At 35.5% G+C, this 27,704-nt stretch overlaps 1 protein-coding gene across 1 annotated transcript in view; it reads left to right on the top strand.

Annotated features, from left to right (window-relative positions):
• The window catches only part of TEX11 (testis expressed 11), a 241,843-nt gene that overhangs the window by 91,393 nt on the left and 122,746 nt on the right, over positions 1 to 27,704 (top strand). The gene's annotated exons all lie outside the window — the stretch shown is intronic.

Below are 27,704 nucleotides of genomic sequence, written 5' to 3'. Positions count from 1 at the left end.
TATACATTGAAACATGATCCCTGTGATTAGTTTACTTACCATCTGTCACCATGCAAAATTATTACATTATTATTCATTATATTCCCTATGCTGTTTATTACATCCCTGTGACTTTTATTTATTTTATGATTGGAAGTTTGTACCTCTGAATCCCCTTCACCTGTTTCACTCACCCTCCAAACCCCCTCCACTGTCATACTCTGGTAACCAACAGTTTGTTTCCTGTATCAATGAGTCTGTTTCTGTTTGTTTTGTTTGTTCATTTCTGTTGTTTTTTAGATGCCTCATATAAATGAAGTCATACAATATTAGTCTTTCGCTGACTTATTTTGCTTAGCATGATACCTTCTAGGTCCATCCACATTGTCACAAATGGCAAAATTTTATTTTATTTTTTTTTATGGCTGGGTAGTGTTCCATTGGAGATAATGTACCACGTCTTTATCCATTCATCCATCACTGGACACTTAGGTTGTTTTTATAGTTTGGCTTTTATAAATAATGCTGCAATGAAGATAATGGTTCAAATTTCTCTTCAGATTATGTTTTCGGGGCACTTGGTTGGCTCATTTGGTTAAGTGTCCAACTTTACCTCAGGTCATGATCTCATGGTTGTGAGTTTCACCCCCACATTGAGCTCTCTGCTGTTAGCAGAGCCCGCTTAGAATCCTCTGTCCCGTCTTCTCTCTGCCCCTTCCTGCTTGTGCTCTTTCTTGCATGTGCTTGCTCTCTCTCTTGCTCTCTCAAAAATAAACATTAAAAAAAAAATTGGTGTTTCCATTTTCTTCAGATGCTCAGAAGTGTAATTGCAGGATTGTAGGGTAGTTCTATTTTTAATTTGTTGAGGAAACTTCATACTGTTTTTCATAGTGGCTGCCTTGATTTTCATCCCCTCCAACAGTATACAAAGATTCCTTTTTCTCTACATCCTTGCCAACCCTTTTTATTTTTTGTCATTTTGATAATAGCCAATCTGACAGGTGTGAGGTGATACCTCATTGTGGTTTTCATTTGCATTTCTCTAATGATCAGTGATACTGAGCATCTTTTGATGTGCTTACTGGTCTGTTTGTCTTCTTTGGTAAAATGTCTATACAAGTCCTCTGCCCATTTTTAATACGGTTTACTTTTTTAACATCAAGTTGTATAAGTTCTTTATATGTTTTGGACATTAACCCCTTATCAGATGTGTGATTTGCAAATATAGTTTCTTAGCCAGTAGGTTCTATTTTCATTTTGTTGATGGTTTTCTTCACTGTGCAAAAGCTTTTTAGTTTGATGTGATTTCCTTAATAAAGTTTATCTTTTATTGCTGTTGCCTGAGGCGTCTGGTCCAAAAAAATATCACTAAGACTGATGTCAAATAGCTTATTGCCAGTGTTTTCTTGTAGGAGCGTTATGGTTTCAAGTCTTATATTCAAGATTTGAATCCATTTTGACTTTATTTTTGTATATGGTATAAGATAAAGGACCGGTTTCATTTTTTTGCATGTACCTGTTCAGTTTTCCTAACACCATTTATTGACGAGACTGTCTTTCCCCCATTATATATTCTTGCCTCCTTTGCCATAGATTAATTGACCAAATATGTGTGGGTTTATTTCTCAGCTGTCCATTCTGTTCCATTGATCTATGTGTCTGTTTCATGTCAGTACCATACTGTTTTGATTACTGTATTGTATTGTACTGTATCTATGTAAAATCCAGGAGCATGATACCTCCAGCTTTGTTTTTCTTTCTCAAGATTGCCTTGGCTATTTCTGGTCTTTTGTGGTTCTGTACAAATTTTGGGATTTTTGTTCCACTTTTGAAAAAAATTCCATTTGTATTTTCTTTTTCTTGTTGTTGTTTGATATCAGGGTAATACTGGCTTCATTAATAAGTTTCAAAGTGTTTCCTTCTCCCCAATTTTTTAGAAGACTTTGAGAAGGATGGCATTAATTCTTTAAATATTTGGTAGAATTTGGGAGTAAAGCCATGTGATCCTGAGCTTTTCTTTGTTGGGAGATTGTTGATTACTGCTTCAGTCACTTTACTAGTTCTAGGTCTGTCAGATTTTCTTTATTATTATTATTATTATTATTATTATTTATATTTATATTTGAGAGAGAGAGACAGTGCATGAGCAGGAGAGGGACAGGGAGAGAGTTGGAGACAGAATCTGAAGCAGGCTCCAGGCTCTGAGCTATCAGAACAGAACCTGATGTAGAGCTCAAACTCACAAGCCATGAGATCATGACCCGAGCCAAAGTCGGACACTCAACTGAGTCACCCAGGCGCCCCAGGTTTTCTATTTCTTAATGATTCAGGCTTAGTAGGTGGTTATGTTTTTAGGAATTCATGAATTTCTCTAGGTTTTCCAATTTGGTATATGAGTTTTCATAGTAGCCCTTTATAATTCTTTTAATTTCTGAGACATTAGTTGTAATTTTTTTCTTTCATTTCTGATTTTATTCAAGTCTTCTCTCTTTTTTTCTTAACCTAGCTGAAGATTTGTCATCACTTTTGTTTATCTTTGCAAAAAAACCAACTTAGTTTCATTGATTTTTTTTTCTATTGTTTTTCTGATCTTTATTTCATTTATTTCTGCTCTAATTTTATTATCTCCTTCCTTCTGGTAGTTTTGTGGTTAGTTTGTTCTTCTTTTCTAATTCGCTACATTGTAAAATTAGGTTGTTGATTTGAGATCTTTCTTATTTTTGAATATAAGCATTTATAGACATAAATATCTCACTTAACCTGGCTTTTTCTGTTTTTTATAAGTTTTGGTAATTTGTATTTTCATTTTCATTCAGTCTTAACTATTTTCTAATTTCCCTTGTGATTTCTTCTTCATTTCATTGCTTGCTTAAGTGTGTTGTTTAACTTTTTAAATAATTTTTTTAATGTTTATTTATTTTTGAGAGAGAGAGAGAGAAAGAGAGACAGAGCATGAGCAGGGGAGGGGCAGAGAGAGGGAGACACAGAATCTGAAGCAGGTTCCAAGGCTCTGAGCTGTCAGCACAGAGCCCAATGCGAGGCTCAAACTCAGGAGCTGTGAGATCATGACCTGAGCTGAAGTTGGACACTTAACCAACTGAACCACCCAAGTACCCCAGTGTGTTATTTAATTTCTACAATTCTGAATTTTTTCAGATTTTCTTCTGTTACTGATTTGTAACTTTATACTTTTGTGGTCAGAAAAGGTAGTTTGTATAATGTCTAGCTGTTAAACTCTATTGAGACTAAATTTGTGGCTTAACTTATGATCTATCCTGGAAAATGTTCCATGTGCACTTGAGAAGAATGTATATTCTGTTATTGGGTAAAATGTGCTTTATATGTCTGTTGGTTTGTTGTGTTGTTGATATCCTCTATTTTTTACTTATCTTCTCTCTGGTTGTTCTATTCTTTTTAAAAATTTTTTTTTAACATTTATTTACTTTTGAGAGACAGACAGAGGCAGAGCGTGAGCAGGGGAGGGGCAGAAAGAGAGGGAGATACAGAATCTGAAGCAGGCTCCAGGCTCTGAGCTGTTTGTCAGCCCAGAGCTCGACACAGGGCTCGAACTCACGAGCTGTGAGACCATGACCTGAGCTGAAGTCGGACGCTCAGACAACTGAGCCACCCAGGTGCCCGATGGTTGTTCTTTTCATTTTTGAGAAGAGGTCTTGAAGTCTCCAACTATTATTGTAGCATGCTATTTTACCATCAGTTCTCTTAAATTGATGCTTTGTTACTAAGTATGTAAATATTTATAATTGTTATATCTTCTTGCTTTATTGGATTTTTAATTAATGCATCACATCCTTCTTTGTCTTTTGTAACTTTGATTTAAAGTCAGTTTTGTGTGATACTAGTATAACCACCACTGCTCACTTTTGGTTACTATTTGCATAGAATATCTTTCTCCATCGTTTCATTTTCTACCTGTTTGTATCTTTGGGTCTAAAGTGAGTGTCTTCCAAACAGTATGTAGCTGGATTCTGTTTATTCATTATTCCAATTTCTGCCTTGTGATTGGAGTTTAATCAATTTACATTTAAAGAAATTACTGATAAGGAGGGACTTACTTGGTTATTTTATTTTTTGTTTTATATATGCCTCATGGATTTTTTTGATCCCTCATTACCTGAATATTATCTTTAAGAGTGACAAACATTTTTTCCCAATTCTACAGTCTAAAGGAATCTATCACATAGGAAAGAGTTTGCAAATCAGTGAACCATGAGCTGGGTGGGTGTGGCCAGAGATGTGTTGCATAGGGATGAATTAATTGCCAGTATTTAACAATTTCACATGAAAATCAGGGTTTCTGACTTCTTGAAAAAAATTGAAAGATCTGGAAACACTTGGTCAATATTTCCCACTAAGCAACAATCATTTGGGGCTAAATGGCTATTGCTATCTTTAGACATGGGGCATGTATTCTCCAGTTTGACATAGTCCCCACACTTCTTTATTTTCTACCTTAACCTATGTGTCAAGTTGTCATTTATCTTTTTTTGTGTTATTTTTATAGCAAATATAAGAGGAAATTAAATGTTTATGGCACACACATCTCTTTCAAAAATGAGAGAATGTGGGGCGCCTGGGTGGCTCAGTCGGTTGAGCGGCCGGCTTTGGCTCAGGTCATGATCTCACAGTCTGTGAGTTCGAGCCCTGCGTCGGGCTCTGTGCTGACCGCTCAGAGCCTGGAGCCTGTTTCAGATTCTGTGTCTCCCTCTCTCTGCCCCTCCCCCGTTCATGCTCTGTCTCTCTCTGTCTCAAAAATAAATAAACGTTAAAGAAAAAATTAAAAAAAAAAAAAAGAGAGAATGTAAGCTAGCCTGAGAGGACATTTTAAAATGAGAAAGAACAAATTTCTTTGTGATGGAAGTAAAAGATTTCTGTGTTTAATGTACAAAGTGTGCCTGTGTCAAAATATAATTATAAGAGAATATTATGAAAAATTATATGCCAACAAACTGGGCAATCTGTAAGAAATGGACAAATTCCTAGAAACATACAAACTACCAAGACTGAAATAGGAAGAAATAGAAAATTTGAACAGACACATAATCAGCAAAGAAATTGAATCAGTAATCAAAAATCTCCCAACAAAGAAAAGTCCAGGGCCAGATGGCTTCTCAGGAGGAATTCTACCAGACATTTAAAGAAGAGTTAATACCTATTCTTCTTAAACTGTTCCAAAAAATAGAAGTGGAAGGAAAACTTGCATCTATTTCTTAGAGGTTAGGGCGCTTATTGGATGAGATGCTGTCAAAGCTCGTGTTGCCCTAGAAGCAAATTTTAAGATGGTGGTTAGTGTGCAGACAGCTTATAAAGGAGGGCTCTTAGGATCAATACCTATGAGGGGAAGAAAAGGAGACTAAACTAGGTAAGGGGATAAATTGGGCTAATTTAAAGTTAGAAGGCTTCAGCTTACCCCATGGGGAACTCTGAAGCTGGGATGGCCCTTCAGAATTGTTTTCAGTTAGAATAAGATGGCTATGTCTTGAAGGCCAGTGTTAAGTAGTCTTGGATGTCAGCTGCCCTGGAAAGGGGGCATAACCTTGGGTGAGGTGGCTCTCTTCAAGGGTAGTTCCTAAAGAGTCACCTGGAAATAAATACTTCAGTCCTGAAGGGGAGATTTGTGTGATATAGCATTCATGACAAGGTACTAATATTTTTGGAACTGTTGAAAGAATTCAACTTGTTCATGTCATCCATGGGAAAAATCTCTGCCTTCGCTCAAAGACTTGACCTCTTTGGTGAATATGACAACCCATATAAACACTCTGAATCTGCCTCTGCAAATGCATTCATAAGTAATTACACAAATGTAAATTGTAATTCATGTGTTCTTAGTGAAGTAATTTCTTTGGGAAACTCATTTGGCAAAGAATAATCTGACTCACTTTTCTATGCTGAAATTGGTTTCCAGAGATAGAAATGATTACCTTAACTACATATTCAAAGATTGAATTCTTAAGATGTTTTCTCATTTCCAACATCATGATAATGAAAAACATTATTTATTTTGACTTTCTCAATTAATACTAACGTGAATGAAGAACTACAAATTGAACTGTGGTGTACTGTGGTATTGAATTCTAATTAGACAACTTTGGCATATCAGATGTAGTGGACATTAATTGCTCTTGATCGGCTGTCAGTCGTTCATTCCACTTTTCTCTTGATGACAGTACCCAGATTTTCATGTAGGCACCTACTTTTTCCCTATCAGCCATATGAATATTGACATATTGGTATAAAGAGAGAGAAGAAAGAATTTCAGCTTTCTATTTCCCAACCAACAGAGAAATCAAAGTCAGAAGAAAAATTTGGTAAATTAAGTATATTTATTTTTAAATTTCAAAGTTAAAGTATAGCTTCTATTTTCTTACCTATTTGTACTATGTTAACATACTTATACCATTGTTTAGTTAATACTAAAGGTTCATTATGTATCTGGCAGTTGCTTTTTCTTATAGTCTGTTTCACTCATTTATGTTACATATTTGGCATCTGTAGACAGTATAGGAAGTTGCATTATATAATGGACAATGATAATTTTATAGCAAAAGCATAAGTATATTTTATGTATAGAAGTTTGTTTTAGCAATTAAAGCTAAGGGCTAAGTGTGCAGAGCATTAACTGTTAGAAAGTGAATGCAGTCCTGCTATGTACTATAAGCTAATGTAGTACAGATCTAAGCTTCTGATGATCTACCTTGATGCAAGGATAAAATTTAAAAAATTTTTTTTAATGTTTATTTTTTTTTAAGAGAGAGACAAGAGTGTGAGAGGGGGGTGGGGCAGAGAGAGAGGGAAACACAGAATACAAAGCAAGCTCTAGTCTCTGAGCTGTGAGCACAGAGCTTGACATAGGGCTTGAACTCACAAACCGCGAGATCATGATCTGAGCCGAAGTTGGATGCTTAACCTACTGAGCCACCCAGGTGCCCCACGGATAAAATATTGAATGCATTGATGAATGGATGGAAATACCATGTCTCTTAAGTGATTTTTTTTTTTAATTTCACCTCTTACAGTCAAGCTTCATTAGAAGTCAGATCCACTTATGAGATCCTGGTAATATGTGGTGCTAAGATAAGGGAAGAACATATGCTTTACATTCTAGAAAAGCAGTTAGATGGCTTGATACTCTGTTATTATGAGTCATTTTCCTGAAATTGTTAGGTTATGTCTGTTTACTCTCTGACTTTATCATTTAAGTAAACTTGTCAAAAGATAAAGTAAGTTGAATTTGCGTGCCCTTTTCTGAACAAATCCTTGATGTTTTGTTAATGGTTCTCAGACTTTAATGTGTATATGATTAGCTCAAGATCTTGTTAAAATAGAGATTCTAATTCAGTAGGTCTGGAATGAGGCTTGAGATCTGCGTTTCTAATAAGCTTTCCATGTGATGCTGATGCTGTTGGTCTGTAGACCACACTTTGAGTAGCCAAATTTAGGACTCTACTGCATTCATTTATTTATTTATTCATTCATTCATTCATTTTAAAGGGGTGGGTGGAAAGACAGAGAGAGGGAGAGGGAGAGAGAGAATCTTATGCTGGCTCTGTGCTCAGCATGGAGCCCAGTGCTGGGCTTTATCTCATGACCCTGAGGTCATGACCTTAACTGAAATCAGGAGTTGGACACATGGGGCGCCTGGGTGGCGCAGTCGGTTAAGCGTCCGACTTCAGCCAGGTCACGATCTCGCGGTCCGTGAGTTCGAGCCCCGCGTCGGGCTCTGGGCTGATGGCTCGGAGCCTGGAGCCTGTTTCCGATTCTGTGTCTCCCTCTCTCTCTGCCCCTCCCCTGTTCATGCTCTGTCTCTCTCTGTCCCAAAAATAAATAAACGTTGAAAAAAAAAATTAAAAAAAAAAAAAGGAGTTGGACACTTAACTGACTGAGCCACACAAGTGCCCCTCTACTGCTCTCTTTGTAAAACAAAATCAAAGTTTTCCTTCTCTAGTTTTCATTACCCCTTCAGTTTTCTGTAATTTTCTGAAAGACATCTGTAACTTATAAGTCTCATTTATAAACCTAGGGGACCTGAACTCTTTTACAACAGCTAAGTTTCTATTACTGGCTTCTCACCTTGAGCTTTAATTCCTTCCTTTCAGAATTTTTATCTATTTTATTTTTTACTCTGTAAACATATGATTATAATAAAAAAATGAAAAGAAAAAGATCATATCTAGTTTTATTATCCTAACAAATAATCTGTATTTAGTTTATTCTTTCCTTGAACTCCTTGCCTGTATTAGTTTTTTCTTTCCTTCAACTCCTTGTCTGTATTAGTACATGCTTTTTTTTAGTTGTAATTTTAACATAGATCACTTTATCTTGTTATTGGCAAAAAGGCTCAGACCCTTTCTTTTGTACTGCTTAGGTGGGGTTAATCAGTTACTGTTCATTCCAGTAATAAGAATGCTAAATCACATAATCAAACTAAGAGATTTTGAATTGGAATGAGACTTCCAAGATAGAAGCAGAAACCTTGAGATAAAGTGATCTAGAAATGTCTATGCAACAGAAAAAAAATTTGAACAAGATTGTAGGAGATCAGATTGACATTGCCAAACTAAAATCAAGAATAGAGAAAAGCGGGGACTCTGGGTGGCTCAGTTGATTAAGCATCCAACTGTTAGTTTCAGCTCAGGTCATAATTGCAACAGTTTTCGTGGGTTTGAGCCCTGTGTAGGGCTCTGTGTTCAGAGTGCAGAGCCTGCTTGGGATTGTCTCCCTCTCTCTCTGCCCCTCCCCCGCTCATGCCATCTCTTTCTCTCCCAAAATAAATAAATAAACTAAAAAAAAGAAGAATAGAGAGAAGCAAAATCAAGCTTCTAAAGTCAAGATCAGAATTTTTGGAAGTCAGAATTAGATATAGGGAAAGCAGTTTGTTTAGGCTCAAGTAAAAAGAAAGACCAAAAAACCTTGTAGATTAACTACTTTGTTCTCAACCTTCCTGTTATAAAAGACCTGATGTTTTATCAACAGTTTTTGAACTCACTGTTGAATATTACAATAAAATTTTTAGAGCTCTCTCAATTCTACACAATGAATGAATTCCAGAAAAGTTCTGTTTAGAAAAAATTTAATACAGTAAATATTATTTTTCCATGGATTAACATTATAAAATAAAAATGACTTACCTCCAAAAATTTTTTTGGCTCTAATATATAATAAAGTTATATTTGGGGATGCAGCATATTTTTTAAATCATACATTTAAATGAAATTTACTCTTCTGATAATATAATAACAAGTACTTGAATGGGTTGCACAAATGGCATGCTGAGATGAGTGAGATAATATCCTGAAAATCTGGAGAAAGAGACAGATATAATATTGAAGACCTAATACTCTCAACACTAATTCCTTCCTGGGATAGATCTAAAAGGTTATCACCAGACACTAGGAAGTAAAAGCAAACATCACTGGCTCTTGGGATTTAATTTAATCATGTTTGCATGGATATTCTCATCTAACAGCCACTGTCAAAGCTCTCTGTTGGCAAGAATTATCACCATAGACCTTTCATCTCCTCTCCCATTTCAGGTCAAGTATCCAAACAACATACTTTGTAGGGAATCTGTTAGAATTGTTTATTCTAATAAAAAATTTTAATGAGTTTATTGTTAGAAAAAATAGTTCCATTTTATAGGAAAGGAAGGTGGTACAGAATATGTATTCAGTTCTTGCATCTTCACTGTATGTGGTTTGGATCATTGGTTTATGTGTTTTCTTCCCCCCCGGGGGTTTGGTTTTAGGGTACTTGAGATGGGAAGAGGAATTGAAGGGATTTTTAAGGTTTATTGCTTCTTGGAGACAAGAGTTGGATTTTCCTTAGCACATTGGATACATTTAAGTTCATTTTATCAACAAAAATTTTGCCTGATGCAGCATGTTGGTATGGGGTCTGGTTGGAGATAAAAAGAAACATAAGAAACAGACATTCCTCTGGGCGCCTGGGTGGCTCAGTCTGTGGAGTGACTGGCTTTGATTCAGGTCATGCTCTCAGGGTTTGTTAGTTCGAGCCCTGCGTCAGGTTCTGTGCTGACCGCTCAGAGCCTGGAGCCTATTTCAGATTCTGTCTCCCTCTTTCTCTGCCTCTCCCCCGCTTGTGCTCTGTTTCTCTCTCTCAAAAATAAATAAACATTTAAAGAAATTAAAAAAAGAAATAGACATTCCTCTAATGAATTTACAGTCTGCCACAGCAAGCTAAGCGTATATATGATCAGTTAACTGACAATAAAATGCAGGAAATGAGAAATGCATGGTATAGGTGATAAATCCTATATAAATTTAGAAGGGGGAGCGAAAGATCACTGTAGGCTCCATTGATCAGAGAATGCTAAGTGGAAGAGATAGGGACTTAGAGAATGTATAAGATTTGTATAGGTGAATGAATTAGGAATTCCTGGCAGGAAGATTAGAGTGAGCAAAAATGTGAGCACAAGGCAGGTTTAGAGACATTAATTTATTCCAATTTAGCATCTTTTATGTAAAGAGCAGCATATGGAAGGCATAGGCACTTCTTTTAGGGAACTTACAAGCCTTATTGGAAAGAGCGTATGTGTAAAGATAACAATATAAGATAGCACATAGAAAATGGGGATAACTGCCACATTAGTATAGGAATTCAGAAGAGGCATAGATCATTATAGACTGGGAACGTCAGAAAAAGTTCTTTGAATGTGAGACTTCAGCTGGGCTTTGAAGATGGGAGAGAATTTAATAAAGTGGAAAGGAGGAGTTAAGGACATTTGTAGTGAGTAGATAGGAGGACAGCATCATCTGTTCAGAATATGATGACTAATGGATCAGAGAGGCTGTAGCGTACATTTTATATAAAAGGTGTCATGAGATATAAAGTTAGGTACATTGGAGTCATTTGTGAAAATCCTTGAAAATCAAACTAAAGGACTTTATGCTGTAGGCAAATCAGGACCCACTGGAGGTTTTCAAAGGTAGTGACATGCTAATGAAAACATATGCAAGAAGTTGACTGGGGTGGGATTAGAGGTAAGGAAATCAATTAAGAATCATTGCAGGTAGCTCACATATGAAGTGATAAGAACTTGAGTCAAGTTGATAATAGTGGGAATTCATTCTTTCCCATCTGAGTTCTTATTATGTACTAGCAGTTTTGTTGCTGGGCATTAAAAATACAAAAATTAAATAATATATAGTCCTTGGTCTCAAGGAGATCACTGCCTCATGGGGAAGAATAGCTCATAATTATGAAACAAATACAATCACGGAATATTTTGGTGTCACCAAAGAGGGCCTAGTAAGTAGATGATTATAAATATAAAATTATTCTTACCTACATATTTGGCATTAGAATTACATTGTTTTGAATTACTGTGCTCTCTTGCTATATATGCTTTTTTTTCCAACCATGTTAGTAACTAATTTGCCAGTCCCACACTATCTTCAGGACTTATCTTTTTTTTTAAAAACATTTCCACAGAAAGCCATGAACTATTTTAAAAAGGTCTTGCCCTCGGAGCCTGGAGCCTGTTTCCGATTCTGTGTCTCCCTCTCTCTCTGCCCCTCCCCCGTTCATGCTCTGTCTCTCTCTGTCCCAAAAATAAATAAACGTTGAAAAAAAAATTAAAAAAAAAAAAAAGTTCTTGCCATAAACTATACAAATAAGGAATCTTGTTCTCAGAGCTTCCAGTATAGAAAATGGAAGGAAGTGATGGAAATGAAAGACTTGAAAAATAATAATTGCAGGCTTCAGTACCCTACTTTCAGCAATCCAGACAGAAAACTACAAGGAATCTTTGGACTTGAACCATATGTTAGACCAAATGGACCCAATAAACATTTATAAAAGAACATTCCATCCAACAGCAGCAGAATATACATTCTTCTCAAGTGCACATGGAATATTCTCCAGGATAGATAATATCACAAAACAAGTTTTAACAAATTTAAGAAGATTGAAATCATACTAGTTATCTTTTACATCCACAATGGTATGAAATTAGAAGTCTGCAACAAGAGGAAAGCAGGAAAATCTACAAATATTCAACAGGAGTATGAAATTAACACACTCTGAAACAACCAATGGGTCAGAGAAGAAATCAAAAGAGGAACAAAAAATATCTCAAAACAAATGAAAATGGAAACACCCCTCCCCCCCAATCTGTGGGATGCTGCAAGAACAGTTCTGAGAGGGAAGTTTATAGCAATACATGCACATATTAAGAAAACAGATTGCAAATAAACAACCTAACTTCATAGTTCAAGGAACTAGAAAAAGAAAAGCAAACTAAGCTAAAAGCTGGCAGAAGAAAGGAAGTAACAAAGATCAGAGAAGAAATAAATGAAGTAGAGACCAGAAAAACAATAGAAAATATAATGAAATGAAGAGGTGTTTTTTTTTTAAAGATAAACAAAAATTGATACAACTTTAGACTAAGAAAAAAGGAGACAAGACTAAAATAAAATCAGAAATGAACAAGGAGGGGTGCCTGGGTGGCTCAGTTTGTTGAGCGACCGACTTCGGCTCAGGTCATGATTTCATGGTTTGTAAGTTTGAGCCCCGTGTCAGAATCTGTGCTGACAGCTCAGAGCCTGGATCCTGTTTCTGATTCTGTGTCTCCCTCTATGTCTGCCCCTCCCCTACTCATGCTCTCTCTCTGTCTCAGAAATAAATAAACACTAAAAAAAAATTTTAAAAAGAAATGAACAAGGATCCATTATAGCTGACACCACACAAATATAAGGAATTATAAGAGAATATTATGAACAATTATATGACAACAAATTGGATAGCCTAGAAGAAATGGATAAAATCTTAGAAACATACAACCTACCAGGACTGAATGAGGAAGAAATAGAAAATCTGAACAGAACAATAATGAGTAAGGAGATTCATCAGTAATCAAAAACCTCCCAATACAGAAATGCCAAGGATCGGAAGGATTGACTGGTGAATTCTGCCCAATATTCAAAGAAAAATTAATACCTATACTTCTCAAACTCTTCCAAAAAAAATGAAAAGAGGGAACACTTCAAAACTCATTTTACTAGGCCAGCATTACCCTGATAACAAAGCCAGATACAAGAAAACTATAGACCTATAGTCTTAATATATATGTAAACATTCTCAATAAAATATTAGCAAACTGAAATCAATACACATTAAAATGGCTAAACAGCATGACCAAGTGGGATTTATCCCTGGGATGCAGGGATGGTTCAATATATGCAAAACAGTAAATGTGATACAGTACACTAATAGAATGAAAGATAAAAATCATGATTTTTTATGTGAGGAATGGGGAAAATAGGTGGAGTTTAAAATATACAAACTTCTAGTTATAAAATAAATAAGACTCAGGGATACAATATTCAGCATAGGGAATACAGTTAATGATATGTAGTACATTATATAGTGACAGATGGTAGCTAGATTTAGCATGGTGATCACTTTGTAATGTATATAATCACTATATTGTACATCTGAAACTAATACAATATTGTATCTCAACTGCATATAAATGTAAAAAATCATGATTTTCCCTAGATGCAGAAAAAGTGTTTGACAAGTTACCATATCCTTTCATGATAAAAAAAATCCTTGAACAAATTGTGTATAGAAGGAACATACCTATATGTCTGAGGATTAAGTACAGTAATTCATGTAATATTCATGGGACATAGTAAGCATTCGATAGATTTTGGCTATTATTAATTTTGAAGAATTATTGGAACTAATATTTTATTTAGTTGAGCCATGTGTCTCCAGAATATAATTCATGTTTACCATTTTATATAAGGCTAGTAGTACTGGACATGATTGAGATGCTACATTTAGCTTGTTAAGCAGTTTTATGAGCATCACTTGTGAGTTGTGCATAAGAGTAAATTACAGGACACTTTTACTAACAGTGAGCCCATTTACAAGCATTGAACTGATGATTACTAAAATGCTATTTAGCATGAGCAATGATCATATGTCAGCAAGAGACAACGTGTAGTGTATTGGAATGAGTCCCTGCTACTAACTGAATGACTTCAGACGCATCATTTAATTTCTCAGGGCCTTTGAAAAGCAGAATAATGGGCCCCTAAGGCCCATCCATAACCTAATTCCTGGGATTGTTAAGGAATCAAGGAAGGCAAAAGGCAAAAAAAGTTAGGGCAAAAGGAATTAAAGTTATTAATCAGTTGAATATAAAATAGGGATATTATCCTGGATTATCTGGGTGTGCCCAGTATAATCACATAAGCCCTTAAAAGCAGAAGAGGTATGCAGAAGGTGAAGTCAGATACATTCAAAGCAGTGTTCAAAAGGAATTCAAGTGGCCTCGAGGGGCTGAGAACAAATCCCAGTTGAAGGCCAGCAAGAAAATGAGACTCAGTCCCCAGAACCTTACAGAACTGATTTTTTGCCAATACCCGAATAAGCCTAGAAGCAGATTCTCCTCTAGAGCCCCCCAGATAAGAGCCGAGGCCAGCCAATACCTTGACTTGGCCTTGTGAGACTCTAAGCACAATTCCCGGGTGAGCCTGCCTAGATTTCTGACCTACAGAGTTGTGAAATAATAAATGGGTGATTTAAGCTGCTTAATTTGTCATAATATGTTACAGCAGCAGTAGAAAACCAAAGCCTCTAATGCTTCTGTTAATGAGGGGTTAGAGGACGTTTTAATAAATAAACGTTAAGGTTCTTTCTAGCTCTAAATTGTGGTTGCAGGATTCTCAGTTAGCTGCTGGTCTGTGAGCTAAAGCCTAACAATCATAAATAGGATGGTCACATAACACACAGACAAAAAAATACTATACTGGATATCTTTAAAGGTTACATATGGCAAAGCTACAGGTTTGGGGGACACTGTAATGCCAGATCAACTAGATTGCTAAGTGGGTTTTTTCAACTGCAAAGCAAATAATTGCAGCCAAAGCCAGGTTCTTCAGGTGTAGCCTAAAATTAGTGTTCAATGAAAAGTTTACTTTCTATGTGTAGATTATTTATACCCTTAAATGGAAAATTATTGTTACTATTAAACCAGAAGATCAGTGATGTCTATATACCTACTAGCATTATAACAATTTGTAGTTCCTAATACTTTAAGGAATCAGTTATATCCTATATTTCTAACACATAGCAAATTCTCACAGTTCATTATATTTGGCTTACATATCCTTTTTTTGTGTGTGAAACTAACTTCAGGGAGCAGAGATCTTGATATTACCTGTAAATAAGTAGAGCATTCCTTAGAAATGTAACAGTATTTTTAGAGCAATCTTCAGGGTTCTCTGTGCAGGGTGGCAGTGAGTTTGTAATGACTGACAGTTCTAGCTGGCCTTCCTATCCACTTCTAGCAATTATGCAAAGTAATACTGGAGCACCTGGGTGGCTCAGTCGGTTAAGCGTCCGACTTGAGCTCAGGTCATGATCTTACGGTTTGTGGGTTCCAGCCCCGTGTCGGGGCTGTGCTGACAGCTCGGAGCCTGGAGCCTGCTTCGGATTCTGTGCCTCCTTCTCTCTCTGCCCCTCCCCCACTTGTGTTTTGTCTATCAAAAATTAAAAAAAAATTAAAAATGCCGAATATCCTTTATTTTCTTATTTTTTAAACAACAGCTTTATTGAGGTGTAATTGACATATAATTCACAGCATATATTTAAAATAAGTGCACAATTCAATAAATATTGACATATATAAATGATATGTACCATATATTCATGTATAGACACACATTTGTATATACATATATTTTTGTATACATAGGATGCATGGATATACATATGTGTGTATTTACATACATACATGCATGCACAGTTATGAACTCATCATCACAATCAGGATAATGAACATAGTTATCACCCCCAAGTGCTTCCATGTGAACTTTAAAAAAAAATTTTTTTTAACATTTACTTATTTATTATTCAGAGACAGAGAGAGAGACAGAGCGTGAGCAGAGGAGGGGCAGAGAGAGAGGAAGACACAGAATCCAAAGCAGGCTCTAGGCTCCGAGCTGTCAGCACAGAGCCCAACGGGGGGCTTGAACTCACAAACCGCAGGATCATTACCCAAGCCGTAGTCGGACGCTTAACCGACTGAGCCACACAGGCGCCCCCCTTGTGACCTTTTATAATGCCTCCTCCCCCTGCCACCTCCTCTTTACCAGGTAACCATTGGATCATTTATTGATCACTTATGTCACTATAGATTAGTTTGTATTTTCCAGAATTTTGTATAAATGGAATCAGGGTATTTATTCCTTTTAGTCAGGCTTATTTAACTCACCATAATTACCTGAGATCCATCCATGTTGCTATGTCTATCAGTAGTTCTTTCCTTTCTGTTGATGAGTAGTAATCTGTTGTATGGATATATAGCAATTTGTTTATCCATTCATTTGTTGATGAAAACATTTTGGTTATTTTCAGTTCAGGTCTGTTACAAATAAAATTGCTATGAATATTCATACACGTTTTTATATGGATATATACTTTTTCTTAGTAAATACCTAGAAGTGAAATGGCTGGATAGGATGGTAGGTGTATGTTTAACTTTTTAAGAAACTTTTAGGCTCTTTTCAAAAGTAGTTGTAACAATTCACATTCCCACCAGCAATGTATGAAAAGTGTCAGTTCCTCCACATCCTGGCCCACACATAGAATGTTCAGCGTTTTTAATTTCAGTAAGTACAGAATGACATCTCATTGTGGCTCGAATTTGCATTTTTGTAATAACTAATAGTGTTGATCATCTTTTCATATGCTTGTCATCTGTGCACCCTTTTTTTGTGAAGTGTCTGTTCAGGTCTTTTGCCCATGTAAAAATTTGGGTTGTTTTCTCAATATTGAGTTAGAGTTCTTTATTCTGTAGCCAATCTCTTATTAGATATATGATTTCCAAATATTTTCTGCCTGTGGTTTGGATTTGTATTCTCTTAATAGACTTTTTTGAAGAACAGAAGTTTTTAGTTTGATGAAGTCTAGTTTATCAATTTTCTCTCGTATGGAGGCTTTGGTGTCCTATCAAAGAAATCTTTGATTAGCCCAGGTCACAAATAATTTCTCTTATGTTTTCTGTCAGAAGTGTTTTTGGCTCTAGGTTTTACATTTAAGTCTATGATCCATTTGACTTAACTTTTGTATGTTCATTCTTGGAATGAACCCCACTTTGTTATTATATATTATACTTTATATATTGTTGAATTTGTATATGTGCTGCCGAAGTGAGCACTATATAGTTAGATTTGATTTGGCAAAATTTTGTTCAGAATTTTTGCATATATGTTGATGACAGATATTGATTAGTAGTTTTATTTTTTTATAATTTATGTATCTGGTTTTTGTATCAGGGTTAATGCTGGCCTCATAGAATAAGTTGAAAAGTACAACCTCCTTGTCAATTTTCTGAAATAAATTAATATTATTTCTTCCTTAAGGATTTGGTAGAATTAAGTAGAGAAATTTGGGGGCCTGGAAGTTTCTTTGGTGGCAAGGTTTTTCACTACATACTCAATTTCTTTAATAGATATAGTGTTATTCATGTTACTGATTTCTTCTTGAGTGAGATTTCATAATTTGAGTCTTTTAAGGAATTTGTTTCACTGAAGATGTCAAATATATTGGCAGAAAGTTCTTTATAATATTCCCTTGTTAACTTTTTTTTTTAACATTTGTAAATGTCTATAATGATGTCAACCCTCTTGTTTTTGATATTGGTAATTTGTATATTCTCTCATTTGTTTTGATTAGTCTGGCTAGAGATTTTCCAATTTTATTGATCTCAAGGAAATAGCTATACATTTCATTGATTTCTGCTTTGAAGTTTATTTATTTCTTTATTGTGCTTACTTTGGGTTATATTTGCTCTTGTTCTTAGAATTCTTTAAGATAGATGATGATATGATTGATTTGAGAACTTTCTCTTTTTTTTGGTAAGAATTTACTACTATTAATTTTCCATGAAGTATCACCTTTTAGCAACATCCCACAAATTTTAAATGTTTTTTTTTCATCTTTACTCAATTCAAAATACCGTCAAATTTCCCTTTTGATTTCCTTATTTAGCCCATGGGCTATTTAGAAGTGTGCTAGTTTCCAAATATCTGAGCATTTTCCTAAAGATCTTTCTGTTAATTGATTCCTAATTTAATTCTATGTGTCCAGAGAATATACTTTGTATGATTTGAATTTTTTTGAATACACTGAGACTTGTATTATAGCCCAGAGGATAATCTATTTTGGCAAATGTTCAGTGTGTACTTGAGAATAAGGTATATTTTGCTGTCGTTGGGTGTGTTTTCAGTATGAGGAGAGCTGTAGATTTATTGTAGATGTTCTTTATCAAGTTGAGAAAGTGGCCTTCTATTTTCACCTTTTTGAGATGATAGTTTTTTAAAATCACGAATTGGTATTGAGTTTTGTCAAATCCTGTTTATGTATAAGTTGATACGATCATGTGATCTTTCTTCTTTACTGTGTTAATATGGTAAATTGCAATGATTATTTTCAAATACTAATCAGTCTTACATTCCTGAAATAAACCCTCTTGGTCATGGTGTTACTTCTTTGAATGTATTGCTTTTTCCTACTTGTTAATATTTGCTAAGGATCTTTGCATCTGTATTTGTGAGGGAAATTGGTCTATAGTTTCTGATTTTGTACTGCCTTTGTCTGACTTTGTTACCAGGATAATATTGTCTTGATGAAATGAATTGGGAAGTATTTGTTTCTCTATTAGGTCTGAAAGATATTTTATAGAATTTTTGTTAATTCTTTTTTAGATATTTGGTAGAATTCCTCAGTGAAACTGTTTTGTCCTGAAACATCTTTTTCGGGAGTTTTTATTTATTTTTTTTCCAAGAGTTTTTATTTTTATTTTTTTATGTTTATTTATTTTTGAGAAAGAGAGAGCACATGCAGGGGAGGGGCAGAGAGCGGGGTAGACAGAAGATCCCAAGCAGGCTCCACACTGACAGCAGAGAGCCCAGTGTGGGGCTCAAACCCACAAACTGTGAAATCATGACCTGAGCCAAAGTTAGATGCCTAACTGACTGAGCCACCCAGGCGGCCCTTTTACAGGAGTTTTTAAATTACAAATTCAATTTCCTTAATAGTTGTAGTTATTCAATTTTATATATTTTATAAATATGTTGTTATTCAAATTATATATTTTATATTTCACTGGTGAATTGTGTTAGTTTTGTTGCTTTGGGGGGAATTGGTCCATTTCATCAAACTTATTAAATTTATGTATGTGGAATTGCTCATAGTATTCTCTTGTCCTTTTGATGTATTCAGGGTCTGTAATAATATCCCCTGCTTCATTCCTGATACTAGTAATTTGAATCTGGTCTCTTTATTTCTCAGTCTTGCTAGATGGTTGTCAATTTCATATAATATATATATATATATTTTTTTTTTCATTTTTAAATTTGACACACAATGTTAAACTAGTTTCAGGTGTACAGCATAGTGATTCAGTATCTTTATACATTATGCTTTGCTCACCACAAGTGTAGCTGCCATCTGTCACCATACAAAACTATTACAATTATCATTGACTATATTGATGCTGTTCCTTTTATTCCCATGACTTTATCTCACAACTGGAAGCCTGTATCTCCTACTCCCCTTCACCCATTTTACCCATTCACCCACCCCTCTTTTCTTTATTTATTCATTTTTTTCTGTTTTCAAATTCCACATGTAGAATCATACAGTATTTGTCTTTGACTTATTTCACTTAACTTAATACCCTGTAGGCCCATCTATGTTGTTGCAAATGGCAAAATCTCATTCTTTTTTATGGCTGCTTAATATTCCATTGCATATATATTAATCTATTAATCTGTTTATGGACACTTAGGATGCTTTCATAACTTGGCTATTGTAAAATATGCTGCAATAAATACAGGGATGCATCTTCTGGAGTTGTTTTTGTTTTCTTTGAGTAAATACCCAGTAGTAGAATTATTGGATCATACGGTATTTCTATTTTTAAGTTTTTGAGAAATCTCAATACTGTTTTCCACAGTGGCTGTACCAGTTTACATTTCCACCAACAGTGCATGAGGGTTTCTTTTTATCAACATCCTCACTAACACTTTTATCTTGTCTTTTTATTTTGGCCATCTGACAAGTGTAAGCTGATATCTCATTGTGGTTTTGATTTGCATTTCTCTGATAATGAATGATGTTAAGCATCTTTTCATGTATCTTTTGACCATCTGTGTGTCTTTTTTTTGTTAATATACATTTTTTGAAGAACCAACTTTAGCTTTTAGATCTATTGATTTTTCTATTTTTTTGTTTTAATTTTATTGATTTCTGCTCTTATGTTTATTATTTACTTATTTCTGCTTACTTTAAAAGGTTTAATTTGTTCTTCCTTTTCTAGTTTCTTCACAGTGATAGCTTACCTTACTGATTTGAGACTTTTTTTTCTTTTCTAATATAAGCCTTTAAGGATAAAAAACTTCCCTGTCAGTGCTGCTATATCTGCACCCCACAAATTTTGCTATCTTGTTTTCAGTTTAACCCGGTTATCTTTCTGGTACTGATTTCTAACTGATCTGTGTTACCAGAGAACATACTGTATGTTTTTACTTAAGCTTCTTAAGGTTTGTCTTATGGCCCAGAATATGGTCTATTTCAGTATATATTCTGTGGACACTTGGAAAGATTGTGTATTCTGCTACTGTTTGATGATGTCTACTGTAAATGTCAGATCCTGTTAGTTGATGAGTATGTATCTTAACTGGTTTTTGTTTAGTTCTGTGAATTTTTGAAAGGGAGTGTTGAAGTCTGCAACTCTAATTGTGGACTTATTTCTTCTTTTAGTTCTATCCGGTTTTGCTTCTTGTGCTTTGCAGGTGTGTGTGTGTGTGTGTGTGTGTGTGTGTGTGTGTAGGTTTATATCTTCTTTTTTTGCTAGTAATAATCATGGCAAAACTTTCTTTTTTAAGAATATTTTTTAATGTTTATTTTTGAGAGACAGAAACAGAGTATGAATGGGGCAGGGGCAGAAAGAGAGGGAGACACAGAATCTGAAGCAGGCTCCAGGCTCTGAGCTGTCAGCTCAGAGCCAGAGATGGGGCTTGAACCCATGAACTGCGAGATCATGACCTGAGCTGAAGCTGGATGCTTAACTGACTGAGCCACCCAGGTGCCTCCATGGCAAAGCTTTCTTAACAACTAAAAGCTACAAAGCACAATCAGGAAAAGTAAAGCTAAAAGGCACTAGGACCAAAGTGAACAAGCTTCCAAGAGTTCCTTCCCAATAGAGTTGCACAGGACATGCTTAATTCTTCTAGCAATGAGTATGACAACACGTGTGAACCGTTATCAGGCAGCTCATTAGAGACTAAGTCCCTAAGGCTTTAAGGTACCCCTCCCTAGCACATACCAAGATTCCAGACACCCAGAAGGGAAGTAGATGTTCAGTATAAACCATTTTGTTTGCACAGTCCAGGCATAGTGAGTCACCCTTATTGTTAAGGGAAAGTTTTATATCAGTGTAGGGAACTCAGCCAGGGGCCAACTTTGCCAGCAGGCCTTTCTTTTTTTTTTAAGTTTTCATTTAAATTCCAGTTAGGTAATATACAATGCAATATTAGTTTTGGGTGTATAATTTAGTGTTTCAACACTTACATATAACACCTGGTGTTCTTCAGAAGTGCACTCCTCAATCCCCATCACCTATTTCACCCTACCCATCCCCTTCTGGTAACCATCAGTTTATTCTCTATAGTTAGGTGTCTGTTTTTTGGTTTTGCCTCTCCTTTTTTTCCCTATGATCTTTTGTTTTGTTTTATAAACTCCACATACAAGTGAAATCGTATGGTATTTGTCTTTGACTGACTTATTTTGCTTAGCATAATACACTCTAGCTCCATCCACATAGTTGCAAATGGCAAGATTTCATTCTTTTTATGGCTGAGCAATATTCCATTGCATATATATACCACCTCTTCTTTATCCATTCATCAGTCAATGAGCACTTGGACTGTTTCCATAATTTGGCTATTGTAGATAATGCTGCTGTAAACATTGGGGTGCGTGTATCCCTTTGAATTTATTTGTATTTTTGTACTCTTTGGGTAAATACCTAGTAGTGCAATTGATGGATCGTAGGGTAGTTCTATTTTTAACTTTTTGAGGAACTTCCGTACTGTTTTCCAGAGTGGCTGCACCACTTTGCATGCCCACCAACAGTGCAAGAGGGTTCCCCTTTCTCCACATCCTTGCCAACACCTGTTGTTTCTTGTGTGCAAGCAGGGCTTTCTAATAATAGGCAATCTCAGCTTTGCTATGTGTACTCTTTTCTGCACTGTGTCATTTACTGATGTATATATCCTTACCAAACATAAACAAACATATAACTGATGGGTATATACCCCCAAGGCTATAATTTCTGTAAAGTAGCATTTCCAAGTCCTTTTTAATATGCCTGTTTCAAGATTCTATATATGTATTTATCTACATTTTTATTCCATTACCTGAATTGCTTCTCTAGTTTTTCAGCCTCAAAATCTTGTTTTTCAGTTTTTTTATTCTAATATAATAATGCATTCTAGTTTTTTTCTCCTTTACTGTATCTTTTCCCCCCAACAATTGTTTCTTCTTTCAATTATATTTTGGTAAAATACTCGTTTTCCTTTACAGCTAATGGTTTATTCACATAGAAAAAAAGAAAGTAAAGGGCCATTGGCTTTCGGGAGGGGTTGTTGAGGAGCCTTTCCTTCTCCTTCAGATCCCTGAAGGGATGAGGGCTCCAGGGAAAGCTAGAGAGGAATCATGCCAAGGTAACAGATTCCTAAGAGCTGACACTAAGAGACGAGGCCTGTGGATAGGGGCTGAGTCTGTAGAGAGAAGGGGAAGTTGCTGAAAGCGTGGATCTGGTAGAGGCAACAAATAGCCTGGATTTGCTGTTAGGTTCTGAGCTGTGAAAGCCCTGAGCAGCTTGGTTGGGTGAGTGAAAGGGCTTAAAGAAATGTGGAAGGCCTGACCCATCCTGTCTGCCTCACTCTGTAGATGGAGAGTTTGTATATGGTAGCATATTCCTGGCAGCAGTTCATATGACTTTATTATATCCTAATTGTCAGCATTTATTTTGACCACATCTTTAGCATTTGTACAGATATCTCATGGGAGGAAGAGGACTCAAGTAAAATGATTTATAGGTAACTTAAATTAATGAAAACATTTAATAGGGGAGTTAAATAATTTTCCTTTGAATCATATCTATCACCATTGTTATTGTGACCCTGAATATTATTTTCACAGGAAGTCGGAATAAAATGAGAAAAACTCTGGGGTAAACAGAGTTGGCTGCAAATCCTGCATGCTGCTTTTGTGTCTATTTTCTGGACTTTCTGAGCCTCAACTGCAAAATGAGTATGATGCAACACACTTTATGGTGTTAATATGAAAATTTAATAAGATAGGGTGTATAAGGTGCCTAATGCACTACTTAGCATAGAACAAATACTCAATATTTGTAACCTTTCATTACTTTCATGACTGACTCTCCTTATGCCCTTTCTACGAACAGTATCTTGTATCATGCCGTTAAATATTCTTCATTTGTAATGTTTGAAGAAAATTTGGGCTTTTCATGGGGAGAATGATTTTAATAGTTTTTTAATTATTTTTCTCCAGAATTGATGACAGGAAAGGCCAAATTGGGAGTTCTGGTTTTCTTTCCTATAGATTTCTGTGTAAAAAAGAAATCTATGTTGCATGATTTATATCTATATAGTTATCTTCTGATATTTGGATAGCAATTTTTTTCTTTTTCCTCTTTCTTTTTAGGTGTTAAAGAGACTACTAGGAGAAAAGGGATAGTGAAAGTTTAAAAATCAAGCAGAACTAAAAAAATTTAAATAAATAAAAACCAAGCAGAACTTTTAGGTAAAGCCTTCTGATTTGAGACGGTTGACAATCAAATTGGCCAAAACTAAAGTTTCATTATATTAGGTGATGCTGGTGGGAATTTAAATTTTTATATGCACCGATTGACATTTCCAAGTTGCCAGCTTCTCCAGCACCCATTCTTTTGGGGGACAAATTGACGGGATCAAAATTTAAAGTGCTCATACTCAGCAGTTTTATTCCTTGGTATTTAAATGTGGTACCTCGAATGTTTACAAGGATATTTGCTGGAACATTGCTTGTAATAGTGAAATATTGAAAGCATCCTGAATACCATCAATAGAGGAATAGATTAGAAAAGTAAGTTATCTCTATACTATAAAAATACTATGTGGGAATTAAAAAGGGTAAGGTAAATCTATATGTGATGAACTCTAAGACATGGTATTGAGAGAAAAAGAAGCAAAGTATATGTAATATGTCATTTATATATTGTAAAAACTATGTTTAAGTACAGACATATAAATGTACCAGGGAAGGCCCAAAGAAGATACTTATTAATCTTACAAGTGTCTACCTCTTAGCAAGGGGCTGGTACAGGGTAGGGGTCCAAGGAAATGTAAGCTTTATCTTTGTTATTTGTACTTTTTTATTAAATTTTTTAAAATTTTTGTAAAATACACATAACATAAAATTTACCATCTTAACCATTTTTAAGTGTCCAGTTCACTATTGTTAAGTACATTCACATTGTTTTGCAACCAATCTCCAGAGCACTCTCTTCATCTTGCAAAACCGAACCTCTATGCCCACTGAACAATAACTCCTGAGTCCCCTTTCCTCAAGCCCCTTGCATATACTAATCTACTTTCTGTCTCTATGAAGGACTAGTATAGGTACTCTATATTAGTGAAATTATACAGTATTTGCCTTTTTCTGACTGGTGTATTTCACTTAGCATAATGTTCTCAAAATTCAACCATTTTGTAGCATGTGTCAGAATTCCCTCCCTTTTAAAACCTGCATAATATTCCATTGTATGTATATACTACATTTCATTTATCCATTCAGCTGTTGATGAGACTTAGGTTACTTCCATCTTTTGGCTATTGTGAATAATGCTATGAAAATTGATATACAAATATTTATTTGAGACCCTGCTTTCAGTTATTTCTGGTTTATACCCCAAAACAGAATTACTGAATAATATGGAAATTTTATTTTTAATTTTTTAAGGAACTGCTATATTTTTTTTCCATAATAGCTATATCATTTTACATGCCCACCAACAGTGGCACAAGATGTCCAATTTTTACATCCTCACCAACACTTTGTATTTTTTGGTTTTTTTGATAGCACCTATCCTAATGGGTGTAAGGTGGCATCTCAATGTAATTTTGATTCGCATTTCCCTAATGGTTTGTGATATTGATTATCTTTTCATGTGATTGTTGCCACTTGTATGTCTTTTTTGGAGAAATGTCTTTTCAAGTTATTTACCATTTTTTAAATCAGGTTGTTTGCTTTTTTTGTTGTTGAGTTTTAGGAGTTCTTTACATATTCTGGATATTAATCCCATATCAGATATGATTTGAAATTTTTTCTCCCATTCCATAGATAGCCTATTTTACTCTGTTGTATCCTTTGTTACACAAAAGTTTTAAATTTTAATGTAGTCCAGTTTATCTATTTTTGCTTTTGTTTCCTGTGATTTTTGTATCATATCCAAGAAATTCTTACCAAATCCAGTGTATGAAGATTTTCCCCTATATTTTCTTCTTTTTAATGTTTATTTATTTTGAGAGAGGGAGAGAGAGAGAGAGAGAGCACGCACAAGCATGGGAGGGGCAGAGAGAGGGGGGCAAGAGAGAGAGAATCCCAAGCAGGCTCCACACTGTCAGTACAGAGCCTGATGTTGGGGCTTGATCCCACTAATGGTGAGATCATGACCTGAGCCAAAATTGAGTCAGGTGCTCAACTAACTAAGCCACCCAGCTCTGTGTTTTCTTCTAAGGGTTTTATACTTTATCTATTCTGTTTAGGTCATTTGATCCATTTTCAGTTCATTTTTGTGTATGGTATAATATAAATGTCCAGTTTCATTCTTTTGCATACAGATATCCAATTGTCCCAAGATCATTTATTGAAAAGACTGTTCTTTCCTCTGCTGAATGGTCTCAACACCCTTGTTGAAAATCATTTGATTATATGAGGCATTTTATTTCTGAACTCTGTTCTGTTCCATTGGTGTATATATCTGTCTTTATGACAGTACCACACTGTTTTGATTACCTTTGTTGTAAATTTTGAAATCAGGAATTGCTAGTCTTACAGCTTTGTTCTTCTGTTTCAGGTTTGTTTTGGCTCTTTGGAGTCCCTTGTAATTCCATATGAATTTTAGGGTGGAGTTTTCCATTTCTGCCAAGAAAAAATCATTGGGATTTTCATAGAGATTGATTACATTTATTTTTTTTAAATGTTTATTTTTGAGATAGAGAGCACATGTGAGCCGGGGGAGGAACAGAGGGAGAGGGAAAGAGAGAATCCCAAGCAGGCTCTGTGCTGTCAGCACAGAGCCCCATGCTGGGCTAGAAATCAGAACTGTGAGATCATGACCTGAGCCAAAATCAAGAGTTGGGCCCTTAACTGACTGAGCCACACAGGCGCCTCAGTAGGGATTACATTTACATCTGTAGATTGCTTTGGTAGTGTTGGCATCTTAACAATATTACATCTTCCAATCCATGAGCTGTTTGCATTTTTAAATAATCCAGATATATTGGTGCACTATTTGTGTGATCAAGCATAAATAAACTTTTTAAAGGAGCTGTTGGCAGAGGGAACTGGTAAATTTCTTTTTTTCTCTTTCAGTTTATGAGATATAATTGACATTCATCACTGTGTAAGTTTAACGTGTATATCATAGGGGCACCTGAGTGGCTCAGTCAGTTAAGCATCTGACTTCAGCTCAGACCATGATCTCACGATTTGTGGGTTCGAGCCCTGCATTGGGCTCTGTGCCGACAGCTCAGAGCCTGGACCCTGCTTTGGATTCTGTGTCTCCTTCTCTCTCTCCCCCTCCCCAGTCCGTACTCTGTCTCTCAAAAATAAATAAATGTTAAAAAAATTTAAAAAAAAAGTATATCATAATGGCCTAAAGTGGTCAAAATGCACAAACCTCCAATTATAAGATAAATAAATATGGGGGTATTACATACAACATGACTGTAGTTAACACTACTGTATGGTATATTTGGAAGTTGCTAAGCAAGTAGACCCAAAAAGTTCTCATCGCAAGGGACTAGTAAATTTCTTATGTCAGTTCCTGTGTCTTTGCTTGATCTCATGTTCCAATTTTTATAAATTGGCATTAGTTCTGGAGGCAAAAGCATAAATTAGACATTAGGAGAGAGATGATTATTTGACTGTAGGTGTTCATGACAAGAAAATGTTTGTGGCTGAATAAATTAAACTGAAATTGAATTAAATAGTTTATTGTTTTTTTAATGTTTATTAATTTTTGAAAAAGAGAGAGACAGAGTATGAGTGAGGGAGGGGCAGAGAGAGAGGGAGACAATCTGAAGCCTGAAGCCAGCTTCAGACTCCAAGCTGTCAGCACAGAGCCTGACCCAGGGCTCAAATCCATGAACCATGAGATCATGACCTGAGCCGAAGTCGGACCCTTAACCAACTGAGCCACCCAGGTGCCCCTAAATAATTTATTGTTAACAAATTGGCTTATTTAAACATGTAATTATATTACCTAAGCTCAGATACAGTTTTATCTTGCATGTTTTGCTCACTGTCATTAGTCCCATTGATCTGAAACCAGTTATTCTATTCATGCCATTTAAAATTGTGTTTCATTGAAC

Source organism: Leopardus geoffroyi, chromosome X, assembly GCF_018350155.1.
Source record: "Leopardus geoffroyi isolate Oge1 chromosome X, O.geoffroyi_Oge1_pat1.0, whole genome shotgun sequence".
In the NCBI taxonomy this organism is placed as follows: Eukaryota; Metazoa; Chordata; class Mammalia; order Carnivora; family Felidae; genus Leopardus; species Leopardus geoffroyi.
This window is presented reverse-complemented; position numbering and strand designations above follow the sequence as displayed.